Here is a 19,041-nt window from a genome sequence, read left to right on the forward strand (position 1 = left end):
CTTAAAGCCTCGGATCTGGGCCTGGGAGGTAGCTGAGTTGGTCAGTCCACTAGTCTTCCTTGCCTGCACCACCAGGGCAAGTTCGTTCCAGGACTCTGTCTAGTTCACCCAGTGCAGAAGCTGGTTTGGGGCTTGCCTACACCTTCACCACTAGGGCCAACTCTGCTGTTCTGTACAGGTTGGGTGCAGGGCTGCTCTCTTTAGTTTTGCAGCCGGTGAGGAATAGGGCCAGCTTTCTGGCTATCATGACCTTGGGGGGGGGGGTAGGGGAAAAGAGGGAGGAGGAGGAGGAAGAAGAGAAAGAGGAAGAAGGAGGGCATCTCTCCCTCATACCACCTTGAGACTGGCTCACCTGTACTCCCCACCACCAGGGTCAGCTCTACTGTGCTCCCTGGCAAGGTACTGGGCATGCTCTCCCACTCTCAGGCCTTTGGGGCCAGATCTCCCTCAGCAAGGTGGAGTAGCCTGCTTTCTTTCCCCCTCTTCCTGCCTCTTTTTTCCTCATCCTCTTCTTTTGAGACAGGGTCTCTGTGTAGTCTAGCTGTTTTGGAACTTGGATCCTTGGATGTTTCTGCTTTGCAAGTGCTGAGATTGAAGGTGCAGGGTGCTACCCATGTCACTATGCCTGGCTTGTTTGTTTGTTTTTTTTTTTTTTTTTTGTTCTTCCTCCCCTTGAGACAGGATCTCACTATGTGACTCTGGCTGTCCCAATCTTGCTCAGTAAACTAGGCTGGCCTGAAATTCAGAGATCTGCCTGCCACTTGTGCCTCCTGAGTGCTAGGTTTAAAGGTACATGCTACAGTGCCTAGCTTTTCCCTTATCCTCCCCAACTCCCTTTCTTTTCTTCTTTTTCCACTCCTCCAGTCCTCTTGTGCCAGGTATCAAATTGAGGGCTTCATGCTAGGCAAGTGTTCTACCATTGAGCTACATCCCCTTTTCTTCTTCTTGAGGTACAATCTTGTCTGACCCCAGATTACTCTATAGCCCAAGTAGGACTTGAATTTGGAATCTTCCTGCCTTCTCAGCAGCTAGAGCAGGCCTTGTTGCGGTGGCCTTTTAAAGTATATTCTCAGAGTTGTGCAACTGTTACTACTGTTTAATTTCAGAAAATTTTTATCACCTGAAAAGGAAATCACATGCCCGCTAGCGGCCAGTCTCTATTCTGGGTCTCACTGTTGAATTATAAATACTTTCTGTCCCCGTGGATTTTGCCTACATTGGACATTTCATATCAGCGTCTGCTCCTTTTCCTTCTTTCAACTCAGGCTTGATAGTGTCTGACCTCTTTTACTAAGTCTTCTTTTAATTTTGGGTGTTTTAAAATTTTAGTTGGTTTGTGATAGGGTCTTATGTAGCCCACGCTGGTCTTAAAACTTGATTTGTGGCTGAAGATGACCTTGGGCTCCTGATCCTCTTTCCCTTTACCTCCTAGTACTGGGTTTACAAGGGTGGGCCACTGAACTCGACACTACTCTAGCGGTTTAAAAGGTTTTCTTTCATGTTGCAGTATGTGTTGGTACTTCCTTTTAGAGTGTTGTCCACCCCCCACCTTCCCCCCACACACACTTTGGACAGAATCTTGCTATACAGTATAGCACTAATTGACCTAGAACTATGTAATTATGCCAACCTCAAATTTGTAATCCTCCCATCTCTCTTTCCTGGGTTCTGAGATCATAGGCATGCCTGTTGAAAATTCCAATTTTGTTTCTCGTTCATTTGGGTTGTTCTTACTTTTTGTCTGTTAGGAACTTTCCATCTCTTGGGTAAATACCTAGAGTAGAGAGATACAGGGTCATGCAGTCCCTCTACTTAGTGTTTTGAGGACCTGCTGCCAACCTTCCTGGTGTTTTTAGCATTTTTATTTCACATCCTAATAGTACATGGATTTCCATTTTTTCCGTATTGTCTAATGCATGTCTTTTTTATAGCCACACTAGTGGAGGTAAAGTGGTTTTGATTGCATTTACTTTTTTACTAATGATATTTAGCTAGCTTGTTTTCTTCCTTTCTCCCTTCCTGTCTGTTGGCAAAATCTTCCTATTTAGCTTACTCAGGCTGGCCTCAGACTTACCACAATCATATATTAACATGGCCTCCAATCATATATCTTGAAGCTTCTAAAGTGAAGCAGTTGGATAAATAGTAGAATGTTCATAACCCTTTCATACATGTTAGTAGTTCTCACGGGTTTGTGGAATCCTTAAGGTCCCAAAAGGGATAACAAAAAACTTTTATTAATGCCAATACATTAATATTTGTACTAGTGTTACAAAAGCTAATGGCCAATAACGTTGCCTATGCCTTAGCCCACATCAAGAAAGCAGCATTTAATTGTGTTGGTGAGAATTATGCTCATCACACATGTTGAAAAGCAAGAACACTAGTTTTACTTTCAAATGTTCTTGATGAAGCACTAAAAACATCAGGTTTATTATTATATTGATCCTTGAGTACATGTATTTAGTATGATGGGAAGCGTATGTGAAGTCTTTGTGCCCATGTTTAATTAATACATGAAGAAGAGCATTGCCGCACTGGTTTGAGTTACTAGCTGAGGTAACATTGTCTTTTCAGGAAGCACCAGTTCCTTTTGAAAGGATGATTGATAGTTAAACTAAGTTCAGACTTAGGCCTTTGGTTAACATCATCTTGAAAATAAGTGAAATGTAGCTTGTCACCGTAAAGAAAACTGATGGTATTTATTTTCAGGGATATGGTTTTTCCAAGGAAAAATTAGAATTAAAGGTGACTTTTATTTCTTGGAGTTTGGCAGTATATCCAACTTAGACTTGTTTTTAAATGACATTGGCAATATATTAACAGTATTTTTTGATACTGACAATGGAATACACTGTGAAAGTTGTTTGTTTGTTTGCTGTCTGTCACCTTAGAGAAGCACCATTTTTAGATGACCAGTGTGGGCATTTACAAAGGTAAAAGATTCATTCAAACTGAAAAACTGGTCAAAGAATTTTATATAACAGTTTTAAAAGTCTATTATTAGATTTAGGAATCTACATTATAGTTAACTTTAAAAACTTCTACCTGTCAAATTCTGGTACAATAGCAAAGAAAAATATCTCAATTATTCTAAAAGGTTATTAAAATGCCTTAAAGTACACACACTTTGAGAAATAGGGTATTTCTTTATCCACTTCAAACAGAACAACACTGTGTTAAAGTGAGTGCATAGAAAAGTAGGTTTTAGACAGCTACAGCAAAACCAAAACGGGCCCTAGACCTGCAGGGAGACCCAGTTTACTCTTTTCATCAGATTTTGTGCTTTGGAAAAGTTATTTTTGTTAAAATTTGTTATTTCTATTTAACGTTATTAAAACTAAAGCATGTTTTTAAAGGTTTTCTTTTTTTCCTTTTGGTTTTTGGAGATGGGGTTTCTCATTGTAGTCCTGGGTGTCCTGTAGACCAGGCTGGACTCAAACTCACAGAGATCCACCTGCCTCTACCTCCTGAGTGTTGGGATCAAAGGTGTGTGCCACTGCTATTCTTCAAAAAAGTTTTTTAAAACTTTTTTCTTTTATGGATGCTGGTATTTTGCCTGCATATCTCTGTCTGTGAGGGCGTCAGATCCCTGGGACTGGAGTTACAGATGGCTGTAACTGCCACGTGGGTGCTGGGAATTGAACTCGAGTCCTCTAGAAAAGCAGCCAGTGCTCTTAACCACTGAGTTGTCTCTCCAGCCTGGTTTCAAGGTTTTGTTTTAAGTTTTATATGGTTAATATATCTCTACATATATAACATTAAAAAAACCACATGAATATGAATATTCTGTTCTTAACCAAATGATTTTAGTGTCCATTGATAATCATTGCCAGAATGAGTTATTACTTTGGTAGCTGTGATGAACTTATCTTTTTTTTCTAAAATTTATTTCTGTTATTTTAATTGTGTGTGTGTGTGTGTGTGTGTGTGTGTGTGTGTGTGTGTGTGTGTGTGGTATGTGCACATGGATGATAGTGTCACTAAGAGTCTTTATCTTTGTAGAGTTTACAAATTATTTGGGAAAGAAAGCAGTTGCTGTTTGTTTGCTGGAGCAGGGCTTTCCCCCATCAGCTGCAGGATGCTCTAGTGCAGATGTAGCCCAGGGCACGTGGTTGTAGGAGCAGCAGCTTCCTCACAGGAGGTGCAAGTGCTTCTGGAGCCCATGCTGGTACAGGAGCCACCAACATGCTGACGGATCCATTTTAAATCCTCATCATCCAGAGAGTCAAAGCAAGTGGTAAAGAGATAATTTGGCGGGTAGGAGGCATTTTCCAGTGCTGTCTTAAATTTGGGATTATTGAATGTCTTTATGACTGGCTGGCTTTTTTATAATTTGCTATAGAAGAATAAGCCCAGCACTAGGCATATGCTGATAGTGTTTGTTGACTCCCCCTAAGGAGAATCCCCCAAATTTGATTTAATAGAGCTGGCAACAGATGTCTCAAGTGGGTAAAACCGTAACATGAAAGGGAATTATTGTCTGGTTATAGAGGAATGTAGTCCCCCTCGTCTTCCCTCCCCAGTATGTGGTAAGGCTGTTGTTGAAAATGCTGCTTAAAATAAAACAGTATATGATTAGATCTATATCCTAGTCTTGACTATCAAGAGACCCTGTGGTGCTGTTAGAGAGGTATTATTGACCAAAAAAAGTTGATAAGTAAACCATATCCTTTCTGAAGGACAAACTGTTGGAATTTAAGAATCTTATGTCAGTATTTCCACTGTGGTGAGGCTGTAATGAGGGCCTTTGTGGTGTATTAGGCTTTTGTTCTACTATCAGTAGAACAGTGCACACTTGCTATGTTCACATAATGCTATCTGTAATGGTGGGTTTTTTTGGGGGGGTATTGTCAAATTTGAATTTTAGGGTGCTATTGTTAGATGGAAAAGTAAGAGAATTTATCACTATTTAATAATTTAGACCTAGGTTTTATTTTATATCTCCCTTTTAGTACAATACCTAGATTGGCTTAATTTATAGCCAAATTCCCCTCTGGCTTGGTGGCATATACCTCTACCTCCCAGCACTGAGGACATTGAGGTGGCAGGATTGCTTAAGTTCATAAGTTCAGGGCCATCCTGAGTAACATTCAGACTGTATCTCAAGCAACAAAGCCATCACAAAACACTCCCTCCCGTTTTCGTAATAATGGATTATGTTAAGTCCAATTTTGGAAGCTGTTTTCTCTTACTTCTTACTATTTAAAGAGAGTTTTGTGAGTTTGAGTCTTATCTCCCTCCCTCCCTCTTCCTTTCCTTTCTTCCTTTTCCTTGTTTCATTTTTTGAGAAGTTTCATGGTGCAGCCCAGGTAGCTGGGCTTTTCTCTACTCCTCATCACCCAAAAGTAAAATAGAACTGAAGTCTGGTCCAAAACACCACTCTGAGTTTGTATTGAAGCGGTCATGACTGATTCAATGAACGTTCGTTAGGTGTCTTCTTCTGCCAGTCTTAGTGGGAAGGAGAGTAGTTTGGTGGTTAAAATATTTAAGTAAAAAGAAGCGAAAATTTAAATTCCAATCTGAACTCGAATCTCAGCCATGTTACTAGTTGCAAATTGTTAAACCTCTTAGAGGTTTGATTTTCTGGTCTCTAAAACGAGGAGAGTATTATCAAACTTTTTTTTTTTTAAAGACAGGGTTTCTATGTAACCCAGACTAGCCTCAAACTCATTACATAGGCCATGTTGGTCTCAAATTCACAGAAATCCACCTATCTATCTCTGCTTCCTGAGTGCTGGGATTAAAGGTATGCCCTACACTATACCTGGTCAGAATTTTTATTTATTTCTGTGTGTGTGTATGTGTGTGCATGCACACATACTTGCCTGCCTGCCTGTCTGTGGGTGGGTATGTGTATGTAAGTACAGGTACCCGTGGAGACCAGAGGAGGGGTCATCCTTTGGAGCTGGAGTTACAGTTGGTTGTGAGCTGGACTCTGGAAGAGTACACACTCTTAATCACCGAGCTGTCTCTCCAGTCCCAGGATCATTTTGAGGAATAAAGTGATACATAGAAAGGCCTTAGTGTGTGCTTGTAGGGTATTTCTGGTCACAGATGACTAAAGACAAATACATGGTGTGCTGGCTAGTTATGTGTCAGCTCGACACAGCTAGAGTCATCTGAAAGGAGAAAATGCCTCTGTAAGATCTGGCTGGAAGGCATTTTTTTAGTGATCGATGGAGAAAAGGCATAGCCCATTGTAAGCGGTGCCATCTCTGTGCTGGTGGTCCTGAATTCTATAAGAAAGCAGGCCAAACATACTATGAGGAGCAAGCCAGTGACCAGCACTACTCCATGGCCCCTTCATCAGCTCTTGCCCCCAGGTTCCTGCCCTTTTTGAGTTCTTGTCCTGACTTCCTTCAGTGATGAACAGAAATGTAGAAGTGTTAGCTGAATAAACCCTTTCTTCCCCAGATTGCTTTGGCCATGGGGTTCCATGACAGCAATAGTAACCCTAACTCCAGGACACGTAGTTGATGTTAGTTACGTCTGGGCAGGCCCATTGCAGGACAGAATGTAGCAATCTTTGTTGTGGTATTGTTGAAACTTGCAGCTCTCACATTGGTGTTCCCAGCATTGTGTTTGGCTTCTCATACAGTAGGAGCCAGGTCATTCTTGTGGAATGTAAGTTCTTTGAAAACAGCTGTAGGTTGGATCTTTAAACTTCTGTTGTAGTTAGTTCAGCTGGGGAGAAAACTGTATTACCATAGAGTACTGAAAAGTCAGGTGGCAGAGTGCTTCTCTAGGATGGTCCCTAGATTTACTTTGTTGAAGGTGGTCACCATCAAAAGCAGGAAAGTAACTGCCTAGAGTTTAGCCAACAAATGAGTGAGGCCAATAAGACCATATTTTGCTTTCTGAAGTAGTCTCATATTCCAGGTACCGTTTGAGGGTTCTCAGAATAAACTAGTACAAGCTTTCAGTTTCTATACCATTCATTCTCTGGCCTCCATGGCTCTGCAGATTCTGCATTATGCTTCTTGGGTGGTCTCAGGCTAAGATAACTTTTTTGGAAATTTTTCCAAGAGTATAAATTTTATAGCTAATCTAGTTTTAGTTTTGCTTTTTAAAGAGATGGTAAAATGTTAAAAGAGCCACAGGGGCTAAGATTGTAGCTCAGTCAGTAGAGAGCTTGCCTAATATTAACGTGGCCCTGGATTTATCCCAACATAACATAACATAAACTGGATATGGCATGCACACTGTAATCCCAACACTTGAGGAGAGGCAGGAGGATTAGAAGTTCAGGTCAGTCTTGACTTCATAGTGAGTCTGAGGCTTGCTTGAGCTATATGAGATCCTGTTTAAAACAAAACAAAAGCAGAAACAAACACCATAAAAATAACAACAAAAAGATGTGAAAAGACTACTCTAAACTTGGATCTGTAGGAAGTGCATTAATGTATGTCCCAAGTGACTGTTGTAGTAACAAATACCTTGTTGGGTCTTTATAGGGTGGCACAGCATTCTGGCATTTTTTCTGATGCCAGTTGCAAAGAACAAGGAAGTCTAGCAGCTTTTGCTTTGGGAAGGAGTGGTGACTTCCCACTGAGCCTGAGATACAAAGAGCATGGCTTTCTAGTTCCCTGTAATTACTGCTTCTCAGTAGAGCCTCCCTGTGTGTGATTGGGAAAATCTGCAATTCAAACTTGTTTGGCTTTAACTATGGGAGTTTATTTTCAACACCCAAATCACTTCAACTCGGGATAGCTTCATGCTTCTTGTAGAACACCAGAGCTACTTGGATACATCGACTCTAGAATAAACATAATGGCTGTGTTCTAAAGTTATATAGGACACTCTGGCTCTATGCTGGACACTGCTTTTGCTCTGTATTCTTCTAGGTGGGTGGAGTGCTTTCCATTCCTTTCTTAATAGAAAACATTTAGCTGACTTCTGATCATGCCCTGTCTTGTCTTTCAGTTTTCCTTGGCACTTCATTCTGGTTGGCTATAGCTCAGCTCTTCCAGTTGTGACTCCACACAAGGCATGAGCCACAGCTTGGTACAGTTGGTTAATGGGAGATAAACTTAAAAGGCAAGAGGAGGGAAGGCATGTAAGACTGTTGTTCTGCTCACAGGCTAGCATTAGGATGAGCAGTAGGGGAAATGTGGATTCGTAGATTCAGTAACACTATCTCTATAGATAAATTATTTGGGCAAATAGAATTTGGGGTTGCTGACATGGCAGAAATACTTGGAGAATGCTTCTGTTTTGATGAAGTTATTTTTAGTTTGTAGAAAAAGTAGTTTCATCATCATACTGGAATCTTGCAGTCATGTTTGTAACTCAAACTAATCGGCTTATGTGCCAGAGAAGTGTCAGGTGGCACACTCGTTTCCTCCTGAGTTTGAGTACTGCTTGGCTTAACTCCTGTGGTGCTGTGACTGGGCTTGGGGCATTGCTAGGGGGTGTCATGGATGACAAAGGTGAGCTGCTGCTGGTTCAGGTGCTGGCCTGAGGAGAGAACAAGTACGCTGTGCTCTGTTCCATTGTATTCACTGGGCTGCACTGGCTGCCATAGGTGCTGGGTATGGTGTGTAAAGCCTATGCATGCTAGGCATATTTTGGTAAAACTGTTTTAGAACCTAGTTTGTTTGACCCAGTTGCCCAGTCTCTTGGTTCTTGTCCTAGATATTTTATTTCCCACAAGTGGTTTTTAATGGATTTTAAGTTCCCAGTTATCATTCATGTGCCACACTTCCATTGAGTGCTATTTAAATGGATGTGCCCAATGTAGGTGTTAGCACTCTTGATTGTCTTTTTTCCTTAGTGTTTCTTATGTTATTCATTGAAAAATATCTGGCTAAGTACTTAAACCAATTTTAATTTTAAAATTTGGAAAACACTATTTAAATTATCAAGTCAGAAAGATGTGGTTTGTGGCTTAGTTTTGATTTAGGTACTTTATGGTACAGGCAAGAATGTAGACTCTTGAAGATATCATTTCCACTCTTTGAAGAAGCTTGAATGGTCAGGAGAAAACAGTAGACTTAAATAAAAGAAGTGTCCTCTCAACAGTTGACTTACTGAGGGCTGGTGGGAGTGTACCTTCCTGTTAGAACATGTCTTGCCCTGATTTCTCTAGCTTTATACATAATAGAAGCTTTTGAGTATGGCTGTTTTAAGTCTTGGAGATTTTTCTTCTTGAACTGTCATTTTTTTTCTCTTAAAACTGTACAAATGATGGCTGGGATTGTGGCTTAGTGGTAGAGCATTTGCCTAGCATGTGCACTGTCCTACATTCAGTGTCTTATCACAAAAGTAACAAAAACAACTAAACAAAACCGTAATGAAATAGCTGGCTCCTCGCCTGTGCAGGTAGCATAGTAGTGCTGGCTCTTGTCAAGAGGTGCAGGTGAGCCATCCCTTAGGGTAGGATCGAGGGAGGGAGCCCCCCACCCCCAATCCTCCATTGTGAGAACAGGTGAGCTGGCCCTGGCCCTGGCCAGCTGCAGCACTTGGGAGAGTAGGCCAGGCGCCTGACTGGGCAGCACGGTGGAGCTGGCTCAGGAGGTGTGTGGGTGTTGGTAAGCAGCCCCCAGGGGATGAGAGCAGGAGAGCTGACCCTGTCTTCTGCCAATGGCAGCATTGGGTGGCCTAGCCTGAGCAGTGCTAGAGAATTTGCCCTGGTGGCTCTGATGAGGGAGACTTGGTACACTGACCAGCTCAGCTTCCACCTAGGCCCAGATCCAGGGCCCTGAGTTGGCCCAGCCCCAAATCTGTATCATCTGAGAATGACTGGGATGTGTGAAAAGACCAGTGCTGCTGATCTCCATGACACAGGGCAACAGCAGGTAACCGAGAGAAGGCCTGGTGAACTGCCAATAAGGATGGTGTCACACAGAAGCCAGAGGTTTAGAACCAGACCCATGACTCACTGCAGTGCACATTTGCAGTGAAGGTGTGTGGACAGAGGGATGTACTGTGGGACACACTGACACACTACAGCTTCTGCGATGAGATGTTTTCCTCTGCTTATGTGTATTTATTTTGTTGGGGAGAGGTTGCAAGAGTGACGGGTGGATATGAGGGGACAGGGAGATGAGCAGGACTGGGGTGAATGAATCAATAAAAAGTTAAAACAAAAAATAACTAGTGAAACTGATACTTAGGGGAGCAAGAAAAGCTTGCAGTCGCAGTGAGAGGGTTACTCTGTTTGGGAGGCCAGAGGGGTGGCAGCGGTGATACATTTCTCTCTCCTGGTCCTGACGAGGCTGCAGTGAAACCCTTCTTTAGTTGTCTCAGCTTACCTCAGGCCAGCAAAATAATTTTTTCTCTTTTCTTTTAAAAAAAAAATTATGTATTTATTCTATGAGTACACTGTAGCTGTCCTCAGACACACCAGAAGAGGGCATCAGATCCCATTACAGATGGTTTTGAGCCACCATGCAGTTGCTGGGAATTGAACTCAGGACCTCTGGAAGAGCAGTCAGTGCTCTTAACCCCCACCCCACTAGGAAATTATTTAAAAGTTGAGCCTCAGTTTTTTTTTCTTTTAATATACAAAATAGATTTGATAGTCTTGTAATCTGAGAGGATTTTTTGAGGACTGAGCGTGTGTGTGAGTGTAGGTCATCTGAACCATGAAATACTGTGTAAGCAATGGGCAGTAGGGCGGTATATTATTTCTTTTGTTTTGTTTTCTGAAACAGGGTCTTGGTATGTTGGCCAGGCAAGTTTTGAATTCTTGGCTCAAGTGATTTTGTCTGAATAGCTAGAAGGTATATTATTCAGAGAGTAAGAGTCGGGTTTGGAACAGGAAATAAATAAGGAGGCGCTTACAATACTAAATAAATCTAGGATCTGTCAAGAGAGCTGGTTCCTACTGGATTCCTGTTAACTAAAGCCGTAAGAAATCCTGAGAGGAATGGGGCAGTTTGCCTAAGCGGTCACAGCCAATGTTTAGTTGCAAAGCTGAACTAAGATGAGGTTTGCCTCACCACTGCTGTGTCCTTATTTTCATCAGAACTGACTTTTGTTTTTCTCTTTGCCCTGGACTGTTTCCTTTTTCAGTTAAGCCCTTCCCTTCTCATTCTGCCACCCCCTTCCCATCTTTTCATCTTTTATTTTCTCCCCGTCACAGTTAATATTGTAATAGAAGACCAGGGAATCACAAATTTGAGTTTTTTGACATGGAGAGCTCCTAGCACTAACTATATATTAGAATTGCTTATATGACTTTTACAAAATACCAATATCTAAGGTTTTGATTTTATTTTCATATTTGTTATTTTTATGATTATATTATATATCTGTAGTAGTACGCACAAATTGCTCAATACATTTTATGTGTATATAATATAAAAATGACTTATATTAAGATACATAGCAGATCAAAACACAGACTATTTCCAGAATTCCAGAACACTGATTTCCTCATAATTCTTCGTCATCATCACTGGCTCCCTCAGTAACCTGGCATTGATTAAATTAATTAATTAATTTTTATGTTTCTTTTGAGACAGGGTATCTTGTAGTCAAACTGGGCTCCAACTTACTGTGCCTTGAACTTTAGTTTCTCCTGCTTCCTTCCTAAGTGCTGAGATCATAGGTGTGTATCCCCATGTGGGTTTGTTGTGTTTGTTGAGATGGGGTCTTGGTGTGTTTGTAGTCCAGCTGTAGGGCCTCTTGGGTACTGCACTCTTTGTTACCTAGCTTTGTCTTTGTTGTTGAAGTGCTAGGGTTGAACCTGTGGCCTTGAGCATGCTAGTGCCGTGTGTCACTGAGTATACCTGTCAGCACTTTTGTTACTCTTTACATGTTTTCAGACAGTTGTCACTAAGTAGCCTAGGTTGTTAACTTTGAACACCCTCTGTAGCCTGGGGAACCTTGAACCAGAGACCTTATCTCAGTCTCTTGAGTGGCTTTTATAGATGTTCTTCAGTAGGCCTTGCTGCTTTGCCTGTTGAATTTCACATAGAGTCAGACTCTAAGCATTTTTTTTTTTTTTTGGTTCTGGCTCTCCCAACCCCCCAGCATCCCATTGAATATTGAATTGTACGGCTATGCCAAAATTACTGGTTTTACTGTTGATGGACACTTGGGATCACACCCACTTTGGCTATATGAGAAAGTTGCAATGAACATTTTTGCTCTAGTATATATGTCTTGGTAGATATATGTCCTTATTTCTCTTGGTTTTATATACCAAGGAATAAAATTGGTAGGTCATTTATTCTACTTTGGTTGATACTTCTAAACATTTTTGTGATTATATTAGTTGTGTTTTGGGCTGTTTTTTTTTTCCTTCTTTTTTCTTCCTTTTAAATTATGAAGAACTTCACTGGTTGTTGTTGCCACACACCTTTATCCCAGCACTCAAGAGGCAGAGGCAGGTGGATCTCTGTGACTTCAAAGACAGTCTAGTCTACAGAACTAGTCCAGGATAACCAAGGCTACACTGAGAAACCGAACTTGAAAAGCCAAAGCCAAACCTAAACAAACAAACCCCGCAAACAAAACAAATCCTTAATTCATAATCAGATTTCTTTGATATCAAAGTATCTTTATAGTCAATTAGAATAAGGACCCAGTCCAGTCTTTACGGTGTACTAGGTTCTTTTCATCCAGAGCTACCCTTTTCTGATGCTTTGCCCTTCTTGCCATGTCATTGACCAGGTGCAAAGATTAGATCAGGGTAAAAACCTGTCTAATAGTGTATCAGAACCACTCTTCTAGATTTTGCTATGTTGCCCCAGTTGGTCTCATGATTTTTTCCTAAATATTTATTTGTGTGTGAGTGTTTGCCTGCATGTATGTGTGCCTAGAATACAGAGGTCAAAAGAGGGAACCTGAACCTGGAGTTGTGTGTGTGTGTGTGTGTGTGTGTGTGTGTGTGTGTGTGTGTGTGTGTGTGTACACATACACGTACTTGTGTCCTTGCAGGCCCCTTGGATCCTCTGGAGCTAGAGATCTATACAGGCTGTTGTGAGCTTCCTAATGTGGTTGTTGGAAACTCAATTTGAGTCCCCTGCAAGAACAATACATATTGGTCTTTACTGTTTGGGTACTCCCTACCCCCAATAGGTTCCTTGTCTCAGTGATCTTTCTTTCTACCTTGGTCTCCTGAGGAACAGGGGCTACAGGGGCTACAGGCTAGTTTCACTAAACTTGGTATTTTCAATGGTGTTGAGAGACAATGGATCCAGTATGACTACTATATGGATACTTGGGAAATGAGATATGGCCTGGCCCCAATTACATTTATTTATGTGCGTCTGCTTCTTCAGGGTCTGGGTTACACTGGCTTCTTATGTGGATGCTGGGGATTGATTTCAAGTCCTCATGCTTGTATGCCTAGCAGTTTACCACCTGAACCATTTTTCAAGCCTTACTTTGTCATCCTCTCACTAACTTAGGCTGGGCCTTGAATTTGTAGTCCTCCTGCCTCAGCTTCCCAAGTGCCTGGGATTACAGGCCTGTGCCCCTTAACCAGGCCTCATCTTACTACTTAATGAATTTCCTCCACCCAGTTTCAACAGTGGAGAATCATGGCCAGTCTTTTCATCTTAATTCCACACACTTGGCCCCATCCTGTATTCATATTGGCACTCATCTTCCTTCCCTTTCTGTGATCCCCCAACCCCTCATCCTATATTTTTAAACAAATTATAAATATCGTGTGTGTGTGTGTGTGTGTGTGTGTGTGTGAGAGAGAGAGAGAGAGAGAGAGAACAAGTACAGTTGTATACATGCTAGTAAGTCTTGACCTTAGACATGACATTTCATAACTCTTACTATATTTTCTTCATCAGAATTCTGCAAGTCACCAGGTAGAGTCTGCAAAAAAGGGAAAGCGACCACTAGGAGCCATTTTTAGAAAGCTTACCATACTTAACAAGTACTTGCCTTTTTGCTACACAATTGATGCTGGGGAGGACAAACGTTCCTGAGTACTAGTGTTTCATTCACCCCTGTGAGAACTGATATTAGTGTTAACTTTGTTTTCCAAACCTTATTTTTAATGATGGTTCTTAAATGCTTTAAACTCCCATGTAGCCCACCACCACCAGAGGTAGTAGAAAAGAAAAGACGGTGGGGGTGGGGGTGGCAAAGTGGACCTGTTTAGGAAGGTCCTTTGGAGAAACTCCCATCTGTGTTGTCTGGAAATTGGCAGTTCAGTTCAGTTAACAGGCAGCGTCAGCTCAGTCCACTCACAAACACTTCATGAGTATACCAATAGTCCAGTTCAGTAGAGTTAGGATAGCCAGCAGTGACATGACCTAGCAGAGATAGCCAGGCCTCAGCCTTGGCTTGGGTCAGAAGGAGGGACTAACAGGAACACCAGAAATTTTCAGCTGTGGCCTCTCTCAGGGAAGTGAAGATAATCGACCCACAAGCATTGCACAGCTTGTCTGTCTGTCTCTCTCTGTCTCTGTCTCTCTGTCTCTCTGTCTGTCTCTCTCTGTCTGTCTGTCTGTCTGTCTCTCTCTCTCTGTCTGTCTGTCTCTCTCTGTCTCTGTCTCTCTCTGTCTCTCTGTCTCTCTGTCTGTCACTCTATGGAGTCCTATTTATATCCTCCAAACATCACGTGTTCTCCATGCGCCTTACTTCAGCATGGGTCTTGCCTCAGCATGTGCATCCAGTCAGCCCGAGTCCACTCAAGTGGCAAAAAACTGTAGTTCACCACCGGAGGTTTTTTGGTGTTTCTGTCTATGGAGTCTCAACAAATGCAGCTCAACTACACAATGTAAGGCAGACCAATACATGCATGTTGTTAGCAAAGAATGCTTCATCACATGTCCTTTCATGTGCTTGCTTTAGCAGAACATCCTCTCTCCTGTGTCTGCTTCAGCTAAATGTTCCTTCACAAGTCGGCCTTAGCCTTTCACACCTGTGTCCACTTTAATGAAATGTTCCTTCATGTGTTTGCTCCAGCAAAACACCATTGAATCAACTTTCCGAAGAACCCTTAAGTTTCCACATCTTACTAGTTTCCTCTTATCACGAATGGTTTCATGTGAGTAAGTCAATTAGTTGTCAGGGGTTAGAGGCAGGATTGGTTGAGAGTGTGAACTGGTTGTCAGGGTCTTAGAATTATCAACTATATATTTCACACAGTGCCAGGGTTTGGGAGGTACAGAATGAACATTGAAGAATAAGAAGAAAAAAATCTGTGGACTGGAGAGATGACTCAGCAGTTAAGAGCACTCGTTACTCTTCAGAGGACCTGAGTTTTGTTTCAACTTCCACATCAGAGGTTCACAGCCTGGCCTTTGTGGATACTTGCACACACATGGTATATGTTCACACAGAAATGTACATGTACACATAACGACGTTCATAGGTACAGGGAGAAACTTGGGGAGGAGAAGAGCCTGTTCCTGACTTGGGCATCCTCCCTGTCCTTTTGGATGCTGCTTGCTTATACTTGTGGTCTTGCCCAACCACCACTCTTAGTATATCTTTAAAATTCTTTCTATTAGAACCATACCAGTGTTTCTCAGAGTTTCTTTTTCCAAAGACTTGCTGATAACACCGAGACAAAGGGACTGACAATTAAAATACAAAAGATTTAATTACATTATCAATGTAAAGAAAACTTCCAGGTGGTACATGGCTAGGCACTTGATGTCTATTGTTCTACAGACCTTAACAGTAGTTTTGTGAAGTTTACATACGATTTCTATACAGTTGAAAAACTACATGGGGTAAATTTAGTCATCAACATTGCTCTGTAACTGAATTAAAGTTGGGACCCAGCTCCTCTGACTTTTGACTGTGTGCTCTTTCCACTGTAGTATGTTGCCCTGGCAGGAAACAGGGAAGTGAAATAGAGACAAAAGGCTGTTCTCTAGAGGCTATAAAATGAAAGGCAGTGGTTGCTTTCTTCACGTTAAAATGGGATAAAGCAGAAAACTTTTTAAAGTTTATGTCCTGTAGTGTATAATCTAGCTCACTCCTAATAGTGCCAAGGTTGTATATAGAAGCTGTTTTTTTGGGGGGTTGGGGATTTAGCTCAGTGGTAGAGCGCAAGCGCAAGGCCCTGGGTTCGGTCCCCAGCTCTGAAAAAAAGAAAAAAGAAAAAAAAAAGCTGCTTTTTAATCTTGCATTGTAATAAGAGAGATGAGATGTTTGTTGTAAGCAAAAGACCTGTACATTGATTTTTTAGGCACTTAGGAATTAATCCAAAACCAGTCGTATTCTAAGTTGAGTGTGAGTAAAAACATTTTGAAACTTGGAGTTTACCTTCCCCTGGCTGAGGCTCCTCATGGTTCTCTGCCGATTCTGAGGAAAGATGGCGACTAATGGTGCTGTCCGAGGAGGCTGGCGCAGTGGCTGCGGAGGTGGATCAGATCGTTGAATAGCTCAAGCTGCAGGCTGCTCTTCTCAAGAAGAACGCAATCTTGCAGGCAACTTTGAGAGAAGAAAAGACACTTGGATTGAAAATGCTAAACTGAAAAAAGAAATAGAAGAACTGTAAAGTAAGAGCTGATTCAGGCAGAAATTCATAATGGAGTGAAGCAAGTACCTGTTCCATTGAGTTCTTCACTGGAGACGAATTGTGCTGTTTTTGAAAGTGTGATAGTCTCATCAGTATCACAACCACCACCTCTCCTGGTACAAAAGAACAGATCAAAGGAGGGGGAGAAGAAGAAAATATGGTAAAAGAGAAGACTGAAAAGAAAGGAGAGAAAAAGGAGAAGCAGCAGTTGGCGGCAGCAATGCTAACTATAAGCCTATCAATATATCGTGCCTGGATCTTCGAATTGGTTGTATCGTTACTGCCAAGAAACAGCCTGATACAGATTCATTGTATGTCAAAGAGGTCGATGTGGGAGAAGCAGCCCCACGAACGGTGGTCAGTGGACTGGTAAATCCTGTTCCTCTAGAACAGATGCAAAATTGGATGGTGGTTTTACTTTTTAATCTGAAGTCTGCAAAAATGTGGGGAGTACTGTCCCAAGCAGTGGTGATGTGTGCTGGCTCATCAGAGAAAGTGGAGATTCTGGCCCCTCCCAATGGGTCCGTTCCTAGAGACAGAATTACTTTTGATGCTTTCCCTGGAGAGCTCAACAAGGAGCTGAACCCTAAGAAGAAGATCTGGGAGCAGATCCAACCTTACCTGCACACCAAGGATGAGTGTGTGGCCACATACAAAGGAGCTCCCTTTGAGGTGAAGGAGAAGGGAGTTTGCAGGGCCCAAACCATGGCCAATAGCGGAATTAAGTAAGTGCTCTGTAACTGAAAGACATTGATGAAACCTTAATAACAATAAAGAAGAGTGAGTTTATCACTTACACATTAAAAAACAAAGACTTGGAGTTCATACCTGTGACTGGTAGGATAGTACTTGGGAGACCTCTTGGTTTAGACAAAACCAAACAGAACCTTCCAGTCCCCGAACTCTCCCTTTTATCACCTTTATTTTTGCACATACAAATGCTTCTACATAGCTGTTGTCTTGGTTAGGGTTTTAATGCTGTGAACAGACACCATGACCAAAGCAACTCTTTTTTTTCCTTTTTTTTTAAAGATTTATTTATTTTATTTATATGAGTACATTGTAGCTGTTTTCAGACACACCAGAAGGAGGGCATCAGACCCCATTACAGATGGTTGTGAGCCACCATGTGGTTGCTGGGATTGAACTCAGGATTGATCAGGAAGAGCAGTCAGTGCTCTTAACCGATGAGCCATCTCTCCAGCCCCAAAGCAACTCTTATATAGTGAATATTTAATTGGACTGGCTTACAGGTTCAGAGGTTCAGTTCATTATCATCAAGGTGGGAGCATGGCATTGTGCTGAAGGAGCTTAGAGTTCTGCCTCTTGTTCCAAAGGCAGCTAGGACTAGGTTCTTAAGGCCCACACCCACAGTGACACACCTACTCCAACAAGGGCACTTTCTAATAGTGCCACTCCATGGAACAAGGATATATAAACCACCACAGATGTCTATATTCACTGCCTCTCCACTCAGTCCATCTGGCTTCTGTCCCTTACGTTTCACAGTAACATTCCTTACTGAGGTCACCAGTATCTTCTACCAAACCGAATATTACAAAAATGTTGTCTGTAGTTTTCTTGGCTAGTGAACTGCTACGCCTCATTCCTTCTTTTGACTCCAGTGGTGTAATACTGCCCTAATCTTCCTCCCACTTCTCTAGTGTTTTTACAGGCTCATCCTCCTTTCTGTGGCTATTAAATGCTTATGCTTCCATGCCCTCCTCTCTTCACATGGTAGACATTCTCCCTGAGTAATCTCTGTCCACCCCCACTGGCTTTATGGATATGAGTCATACCTTTATGTCTCCAACCCACACCACTCCTCTGGGATATAGAGCCATCTGTTATCTACCAGGCACTGTTCTAGACACTGGGGGATATAGTGATGAACTTGGTAGAAAAGTTATGGTTACTTGTAGAGAGGAGAGATGAATAATAAACATAGCAGGCCGGCTTAAGTGCTGAGATGAACACAGAGCATGGTGATATATTATAGGGTGAGAATTATTTTATATTGGCTAATCCAAACTTTACTGAGGTGGTAAAATTTATGCTGAACTTTGAGTGACTAAAAGGAGCCAGCGGTACAAAGGAAGAGGGAACAGGTAGTGCATAGAAATGAATACAGCACATACACGAAATGGAGAGTGAAGAGAGGAGGGTAAGACCTGACAGCAGAAGTTAGGTTAGAGCTGGAGGCCCCCATAGGCTGTGGCTGAAGACTGTAGATTAAGTGAAATGGAAAGCAGCTGGAGTTTTATGTTTGCTTGATAGTTTACAGTTTTGATCCAAAAGTAAAATTTTGGAAATGTAATCTGTTTTGAGAGTGGTTTATATATGGGGACAACTGGAAGCAGAGAAGCTTAATGGGGCTCTCATACCAGCAGGTGAGAGTCAGTAGCAAGGAATGTGGAGAACAGGGGTAGAACCAAGAACCCTGGGAAGTAGGATTGACAGGACCTGCTGCTTGACAGTTTCTTAAGACAAAGAAAGTCCAGAGTGAGTCTTGTGCTTGATGGGTGGTAGTGCTGTGGCTAAGGTAGGCAGGCATTGGGAGGGGGGTTGTTTACAGTGTCAAGAGTGGAAGA

At 42.0% G+C, this 19,041-nt stretch overlaps 1 protein-coding gene and 1 pseudogene across 3 annotated transcripts in view; both read left to right on the plus strand.

Annotated features, from left to right (window-relative positions):
• The window catches only part of Luzp1 (leucine zipper protein 1), a 76,691-nt gene that overhangs the window by 21,875 nt on the left and 35,775 nt on the right, over positions 1-19,041 (plus strand).
• On the plus strand, positions 16,175-17,273 carry LOC148006113 (aminoacyl tRNA synthase complex-interacting multifunctional protein 1 pseudogene; annotated as a pseudogene). Its single transcript, XR_015621252.1, has one exon. The product of XR_015621252.1 is annotated as an aminoacyl tRNA synthase complex-interacting multifunctional protein 1 pseudogene, transcript variant X2 (transcript).

This window comes from Rattus norvegicus, chromosome 5, assembly GCF_021556685.1.
Source record: "Rattus norvegicus strain SHRSP/BbbUtx chromosome 5, alternate assembly SHRSP_T2T, whole genome shotgun sequence".
Taxonomy (NCBI): Eukaryota; Metazoa; Chordata; class Mammalia; order Rodentia; family Muridae; genus Rattus; species Rattus norvegicus.